The sequence below is a fragment of the Triticum dicoccoides genome, chromosome 7B (genome assembly GCF_002162155.2).
Source record: "Triticum dicoccoides isolate Atlit2015 ecotype Zavitan chromosome 7B, WEW_v2.0, whole genome shotgun sequence".
NCBI lineage: Eukaryota > Viridiplantae > Streptophyta > Magnoliopsida > Poales > Poaceae > Triticum > Triticum dicoccoides.
Window position 1 is genome coordinate 48,236,700 of NC_041393.1, and position 6,947 is coordinate 48,243,646.

The following is a 6,947-nucleotide window of genomic DNA, read 5'->3' on the forward strand; positions in this document are numbered from 1 at the left end:
AGGTTCACCCAACGGACCCTTCAAAGACAGCTTTCATAGGGACACAACTGAACCCCACAATAGGCGCCGCACTGCAAGACTTCCTGCGCAAAAATTGAAATATTTTTGTCTGGCATCCTTCAAACATGCCGGGCATCCCACGCAGGTTGGCCGAACACAGCCTCAATTCTAACCTATAAGGATTCTGGGCGACCCGCCCTCCCGAGCGTCCCTCAATTTTGCTCTGATTTTCGCTGTTCGATCGGGCCTGGTCGGGTCAACATGTCTGCACTGCCGTTTGGTTTTTATAGTCTGTTTTAACCCAGTTTTGCTTCGTTGACGCACGATGACTGGTGGGCTCGATGAGGCCTTACATTGGTTGGGTTAGATTTCCTCGGGTGAACATCGCCCGCCGACCGCGTCGTGCGTCGTGGGGAGCCGCAGAGTAGTTGGCCGGCACATTTGCACCCGGCTTGTTCGCGCGCGTTTGTGATCTCGCGATGACGGGTGGGCCACCGCCGCTCCTGGTCCCGCTCGTCGGCAGCAGTGGCTGCGCGCAGCGTCGAGGAGGTTGGTTGCGTGGGCTGCACAGGGTTGCCCAATCCTCTCCGCGCGCTACGCACCCAATCCTTCCTCTCGTCTTTCTCGCACACCAGCCGCCGGACAGCCCTACCCGCATCCCCTCCTTCCTCCTCGCTCGTCACCAGGGCCTCCGCCCTAAGAGCCTCGCCGCTGCTTGCTCCCCTCCTCCACCGGACCTTTGCTTCTTCTCCACCCCGACTTCCTTCTCTTGGTTGTTTATCCGGCCGTCGGCGGCGACTGGTTCCAGATCTGGTGCAAGTTAGGCGAGCCCTGTGGTGGCGTGAAGGGGCAGGGGAGGCGGGCGACGAGGACAAGCAACGGTCGGCCCGTCGTGGGTGAGGCTACAGGGAAGAGGGAGGAGGCAGGCGACAGGGTGAAGGAGCATGCTGGTCCTCGTGGAGGAGGTGTCGCCGGCCAGGGGCCATTTGCCATCGCCGGCCTCACTCGCCTCGTCTACTCTCTCTTCACCAACCCGACCACGGTGGATGGGGCAAGCACGTTTGTGGCCATCCAGTGGAGCCCCACCTCCGGTCGTAGGATTGCGTTGCCGTATTCTTGCTTCGGTCGTGCCCTGGACGAACTCACCCACACCAGCCGTTTCAGATCATGTGTTTTTTTAACGAAGTTTCACATCATATGTTGATACTCTTTTTTACTCAATCTTTCGTATTAACCATCAGCGTAAAGGATACCATGTTGTGAAGAATTGCTTGGGCCCATGCTTCAGATGAAATTAATTCCTTGACTGTTCTGGTTCTTGATAATTCATTATAGAATTTGGCCCTTATCACTTGTGTGTCCCAGGTTACTGCTTTTCTGTTCTGTTGGTTGAGGTTTGTTCCTTTTCTTTCTAACCAACTGTTTGCCTCTTCACGGCTAAGATTTGAGTGAAAGAAGGCCACAGTAGGGGAGAAGTGGCCAGGGTCAGAACACCCATAGCTGAAGGTTATGTCAGATTGTACGAACTTTCGTTCTCTGTTTCCTTCTAATTAATAATACTGATGCAGTTTAAGTGGTATGCATTGACACATTTTCTTAGTTTCGCAGCGCTCGACAATTGTGGAAGCTTGTGTGATTCTCTCGAATCTAGCTTACGCCAACCGTTTAAGTGTTTGGATGCTCTTCACATTTGCTTATAAACTACCAAATCATCTGCAGGCCTGATCTGACAATCACTAAAGAATGTTTTGAACTTCTATCGCTGGTTGCCATACCCTAAGAAGATGGGGCATACAATTTTTGTTAGCCTGGAGTTATGGACATGCTCTTCAGTCAAATCTCCAACTTCCCAGATGGTACTAATTTTTTTTCCAATCTCTTGTTTGCTAAATAATTCCATCTTCATCTTCCTTCATCCCACCGGGGAATGTTTAGCAGTGATACTTGATCCGACATTTTAAATTTGTGCAACTGGATGTCTGATGATTGCTTGCGTAGAATGATTTGCACAGTATATTGAATTAGTGTCTAAATCAGAAGAACTTAAACAGGTTCATTTGTGGATTCCATTAGGTATTGTAGTACAACAATAAATTGTATTTTCCAGAGTTAGGTTGAATTCTTATATAGTTGCTCGATTTCTCATTTGTAGGTTCATTCCTTTAGGGTTGTTCTTGCGATCCACGTGAGTTGAGCGGCGGCTTGGTTGAAGATGTTGGTGCTGTTTGAGACGCCCACTGGGTTCACCCTTTTCAATGTTCTGAATGAGGGCAAGCTCAACACGGTCGAGGTGAGTGCTCGCCACAACCTCAGCTCCTGGTTTAGTTTTAATTACTCTTGTTTGTTTCGACTACAAAATAAGTTCTCTTTTCGGAACACTTGGTATGTGATATATATATCACATTATAATAGAATAACTCAGCAAAAGCCTTTTTATTTGAATGAGCAAGAGTCCGTGGTGTGCTTCCTCAACTATGTGTCCTTTCTCCAAATGTTAGAAAGGTTATATTAACTTAGTTGTCGCATAGAAGTTGGTTTTGGCTACTAGGCTCATTTGATGTTTGCATGACTTCTGAAATTTTGAGTGACATGTATATTAGTGATCTATAGACTGAATATGTGTAATTTGCATGACATATATCAGGATTTTGATTTGTAGGCTCGAATAATTTTTGTCCACTTATATTAAATCCCACATTATGCATATCAGAAAAATTGCTCGGTTGGGCGTGTGCCATTTTTTCTTTATCTATTTCAGCTAGATCAAATCAACCACAACGTCCTCATTAACTCTCTTTTATTTGTTTGCAGGAGGTTTAGCAGGTCTGACTTATGGTCTAAGTTGATGGTGTTTAGCAATATTGGTTCGATCCATGCAGAGGTCCTCGCCGTCGTTGCAGTGGCGGGACAAGACGGCGAGGAGCCTCCTCCTCCTCGCGGCGGCTGGCTGTTAAATGCTTTCGTTTTGTTTTCATTTTGCCAAAGGTTGGACTGGTATTTGTTTGGTTTCATGATGGAACAATATTGCGAGTCAAATGTGACATGCATGATTGTTTAGCATTGGAACCAAATTTCATGGGGTAAAGCGAGCATCACTTCCCGTCATTTTCTGTTTGGGGTAAAGCATGCATTTTGGTTAATGGTGTGATAACCTGGTTTGCAAGTTTATGTTTTTCTTCTGGTTCAAACATGAAAACAAGATGCTGATGGAGTGCCCTGTATTGCTGCTACTTGATTTTCTGTGAGCTTTCAAATTAGTTCTGCGCTGTCCTTCAACAATTGCTTTGCTACATACATATAATGCAGAAGAATTGGTATCTCCATAGGCAATTGGTACCACAGTACGCTTGCTTAGGCCATCTAACATATGGATAGAGATAGAGTTTAGGCACCTGGATAAGGGGTTATAGAGATTGTACACCAATATAGCATTAGCTGTGCAGTATGAAATGACTTAAGATCAATATCAAATGTTCTTCTCTTTTCATAGACAAAAGGGATAATGTGCCATATATAATTATGGTATGATGCCTTTCCCACACATTCAATGGACAATCCACTTCCATGTTTATTTCTTCTTACACCCAAAATATTTCTCTCTCGCAAGTATTGACTGAAAGATTAGCAATAAAATTATTATAAGAGTTATTCTTGCCTATATCGAAGCACTATAATGTCTACCATTAAGTTACAGTTTAAAGTTCATATATAGTATTATATGTTGTTTTTATTATTTCGTCAATTGAAGCTTTCTTATTAGATTTTTTCAAGCTGGATTCCTTCTCAACATCCTATACTAATACAGCTGATTGGATAAAGTTCTGTACTGATAGTCCGAAACTTTGTGGTCGCCCAGGCTATGCAGCCTTTAATCATATTTAACATCATCATGTAAGTAAAGATGTCATGATCAGAAGTCATTGGGTATGTGCTATATATATGCGCAAAATTTGATAAACTACATTGCGCATTCAATTGTTTTCAGGAAACAATATATTTTTTAAATTTTTTCTAACTCAATGTGAAAACAAACATTCATGTTTTTTTGTCCCTCGAAGGAGATGAGGTTTAATATTTGCCTACATGACCTGGAACATTAGGAGATGTTCAAATGAGTAGTTAAAGAATAAGAATTATTTGCAAAGATGATATCTTTCTTTTCTGTAGAAAAATGATGGCTATACCCACAATATTGCTCGACCTTAGCTTATTTGGCCAATCAGGATAATAATAATTTTGCGGTTTTTGTACAAGTTTTATCAGTTTATTGTTTTCAGAATTAGAATCTTGCTGATCAACCAATCTGCATTTTGTAGTTTAGTAGCTACCTATATGAGGTAGGTCCATTAACTCTTTTGTAGAACCAGATTGTTGATATTTCCTCAGAAGTAAAAATGTTACCTTTTCCTTTACTTGCTTACTTGAAACTAGACTGTTAGGCACCCACCTTCCAATCTATATAAACAACCAAAAATATCACGTCAGGCTATTCTTTTGTTCTTGATCAAACAACCAACACTCTGGTGTATAGGGTCTCTGGACAAACAAGCTTGAGGAGGCCATTGTTTGGTGCAGCCCACGATGACAACTACACCATTGACCACTGAAGCAAGGTCCTTATATGGTCACTGAAGAAACGCGTTGTCATCTTTTTTCCGACGGAATGGCACTTTTCTTGAATCTATGCCAGTGTCTGTTGTAATTTAATATCATCCCTAGGACAAACATGATTCTGTGTTGCCGTTCTTTATCTCTATTGTTGAATCCAAATTACTAATGTGACATGATAACATATATGATGCGGTTGATAGTATTGCTAAGAAGTGCACGGACACAGTGCTTTATCATGTCTTGAGTACATTTTATTTATTGTGTTGCCCATGTGTACAACTACTTGGGTTATCTAATTGCAGAGTCAACTATTGTAAGTAACTAATGATCTAATATGTTACATTCTTACATTATTAAGCAAATATTTGCATTTAGCTCTTGGTTTGAATTGGACTTTGCGCCATTTGGTGCAACAGGATACATAAAATTGCTACATTGGAAATCATCTTCTCTCAAATAACAAAGGGTCTGACCTGGTATCTTGCGCCATTTGGCACAAAACAACATTTCTTTTGTGAATTCATTTTTCTTTTGTAAAAATAGTCGGATAGTGATCTTAACGAAACATTGCATTTTTTCATACAAGTCAATGGTACAATTGGCAAATAAATTTGTATCACTATCTATTTTATCAGGTAAAAACACCAGCAAGTTGTTTGTGGTGCATGTACGGTTGTAGCGTATGACGATGCATTGCTGATCATGGAGCACTGCAAGGCTTCAGGATATGTACCGCAATTTAGAGACCGGACACAATGCCACTTGCTCCTACCAATATTCGTTTATTACGTTGTTAAATAATAGTCTAGAAAAAGGGAAACTTTGCATAATATGAATATGTTCAGTTTGAAAATATGGCCACTATGATGAGAGAGTAAAGTTGGCGTGGTTGTATTTTTTTACCAAGTTTGAAAACATGGTTATCATGATGAGAAACCTGGCCATGCATATTTTTCCTGCAAAAAAAGAGGAAAAAAGATAAGAAACCTAAGAAAACAAACATGTCTTTGTTGTTCATATAGAGAGATATAGGGATCAGGAGGTATTAGAATATCCCATATGTGTTATTTAGCCCGCCCACACATGTATTAGAATACATATCAACAACCCACGTGTTAAGGACATATTCGATATTGGTAGTAGAAAGCCTGTATGTTGCGGTCACATTGTGTCCGGTCTCTAAAATGCGTACTAGGTAGTAGAACTTGTTCCTCTAGCCCGTAATTCGATATTGGTAGTAGAAATGCTATATTATGCAAAGTTTCCCTTTTTCCAGACTATTATTTAACAACGTAATATTTCATCGACAACATGTCTTTAGCAGGTCTCTGCGCCATTTGGCGCAACGGGTCAACTAATATACTAAAAGGATACAAGCCAATCAAGCAGACTCTTAGGCGCTTCTCAGAGCCTAAGCGGCAAACCATGGGAGAAGAGCTAGCCAAGCTACTCGAAGCCGGATTCATCAGAGACATCAAACATCCGGATTGGCTAGCAAACCTGGTAATGGTACCTAAAAAGGACAAATTCTGGCGCTTATGTGTCGATTTCAAAGACCTCAATAAAGCTTGCCCTAAGGATCCCTTCCCCCTCCCCCGCATTGATCAGATTATTGATGTCACCGCAGGACACGATTCATTGTGTTTCCTCGACGCATACCACGGATACCATCAAATCCAGATGGCGGAGTCCGACCAGGCCGCAACAACCTTCATCACCCCGTACGACCCTGTTTCAACACCATGCCCTTCGGGCTAAAAAACGCTGGCGCAACCTATCAACGCATGATTCAGACATGCCTGGAAAAACAAATCGGCAAGACAGTAGAGGCTTATGTAGACGACGTGGTCATCAAAACAAGATACGTCGAAACCTTAATAGACGACTTGAGGCTTACGTTCGACAATCTCCGAACATACGACATCAAGCTCAACTCGGAGAAGTGTGTCTTCGGAGTACCCTCCGAAAAATTGCTCGGCTTCATCGTTTTCAATAGAGGAATTGAAGCCAATCAGGCAAAAATCCGAGCTCTATCACAGTTGGCTATCCCAACAAACTAACTGGATGTGTGGCTGTCTTAAGCCGCTTTATCTCCCTCTTAGGAGAAAAGGCACTACCCTTGTATCGCCTTCTTCGATGCACCAAACACTTCGAATGGACGGATGCGGCCATGGCCGGACTGAAAGAAATAAAGGCACTCTTGGCCACCAACCCAGTCCTGACCGCGCCAAATATGGGCACACCCATGCTATTATACATAGTCGCAACGAACCAAGTTGTGAGCGCAGTGCTCGTCGTCGAACGAGAGGCAGACGGACACAAGTTCCCGCTTCAAA

General features: G+C 42.7%; 1 long non-coding RNA gene across 2 annotated transcripts; it reads left to right on the plus strand.

Moving 5' to 3' along the window:
- Nucleotides 1-613: 613 nt before the first annotated feature.
- Nucleotides 614-4,907, plus strand: LOC119341208. 2 transcript variants are annotated; one of them, XR_005164982.1, is made up of 4 exons: nt 614-1,856; nt 2,153-2,290; nt 2,812-3,924; nt 4,532-4,907. It is a non-coding gene; the product is annotated as an uncharacterized LOC119341208 (long non-coding RNA). The 2 variants fall into 2 exon arrangements; XR_005164983.1 differs by having other exon boundaries at nt 2,812-3,891.
- The last annotated feature ends 2,040 nt before the right edge of the window (nt 4,908-6,947 follow it).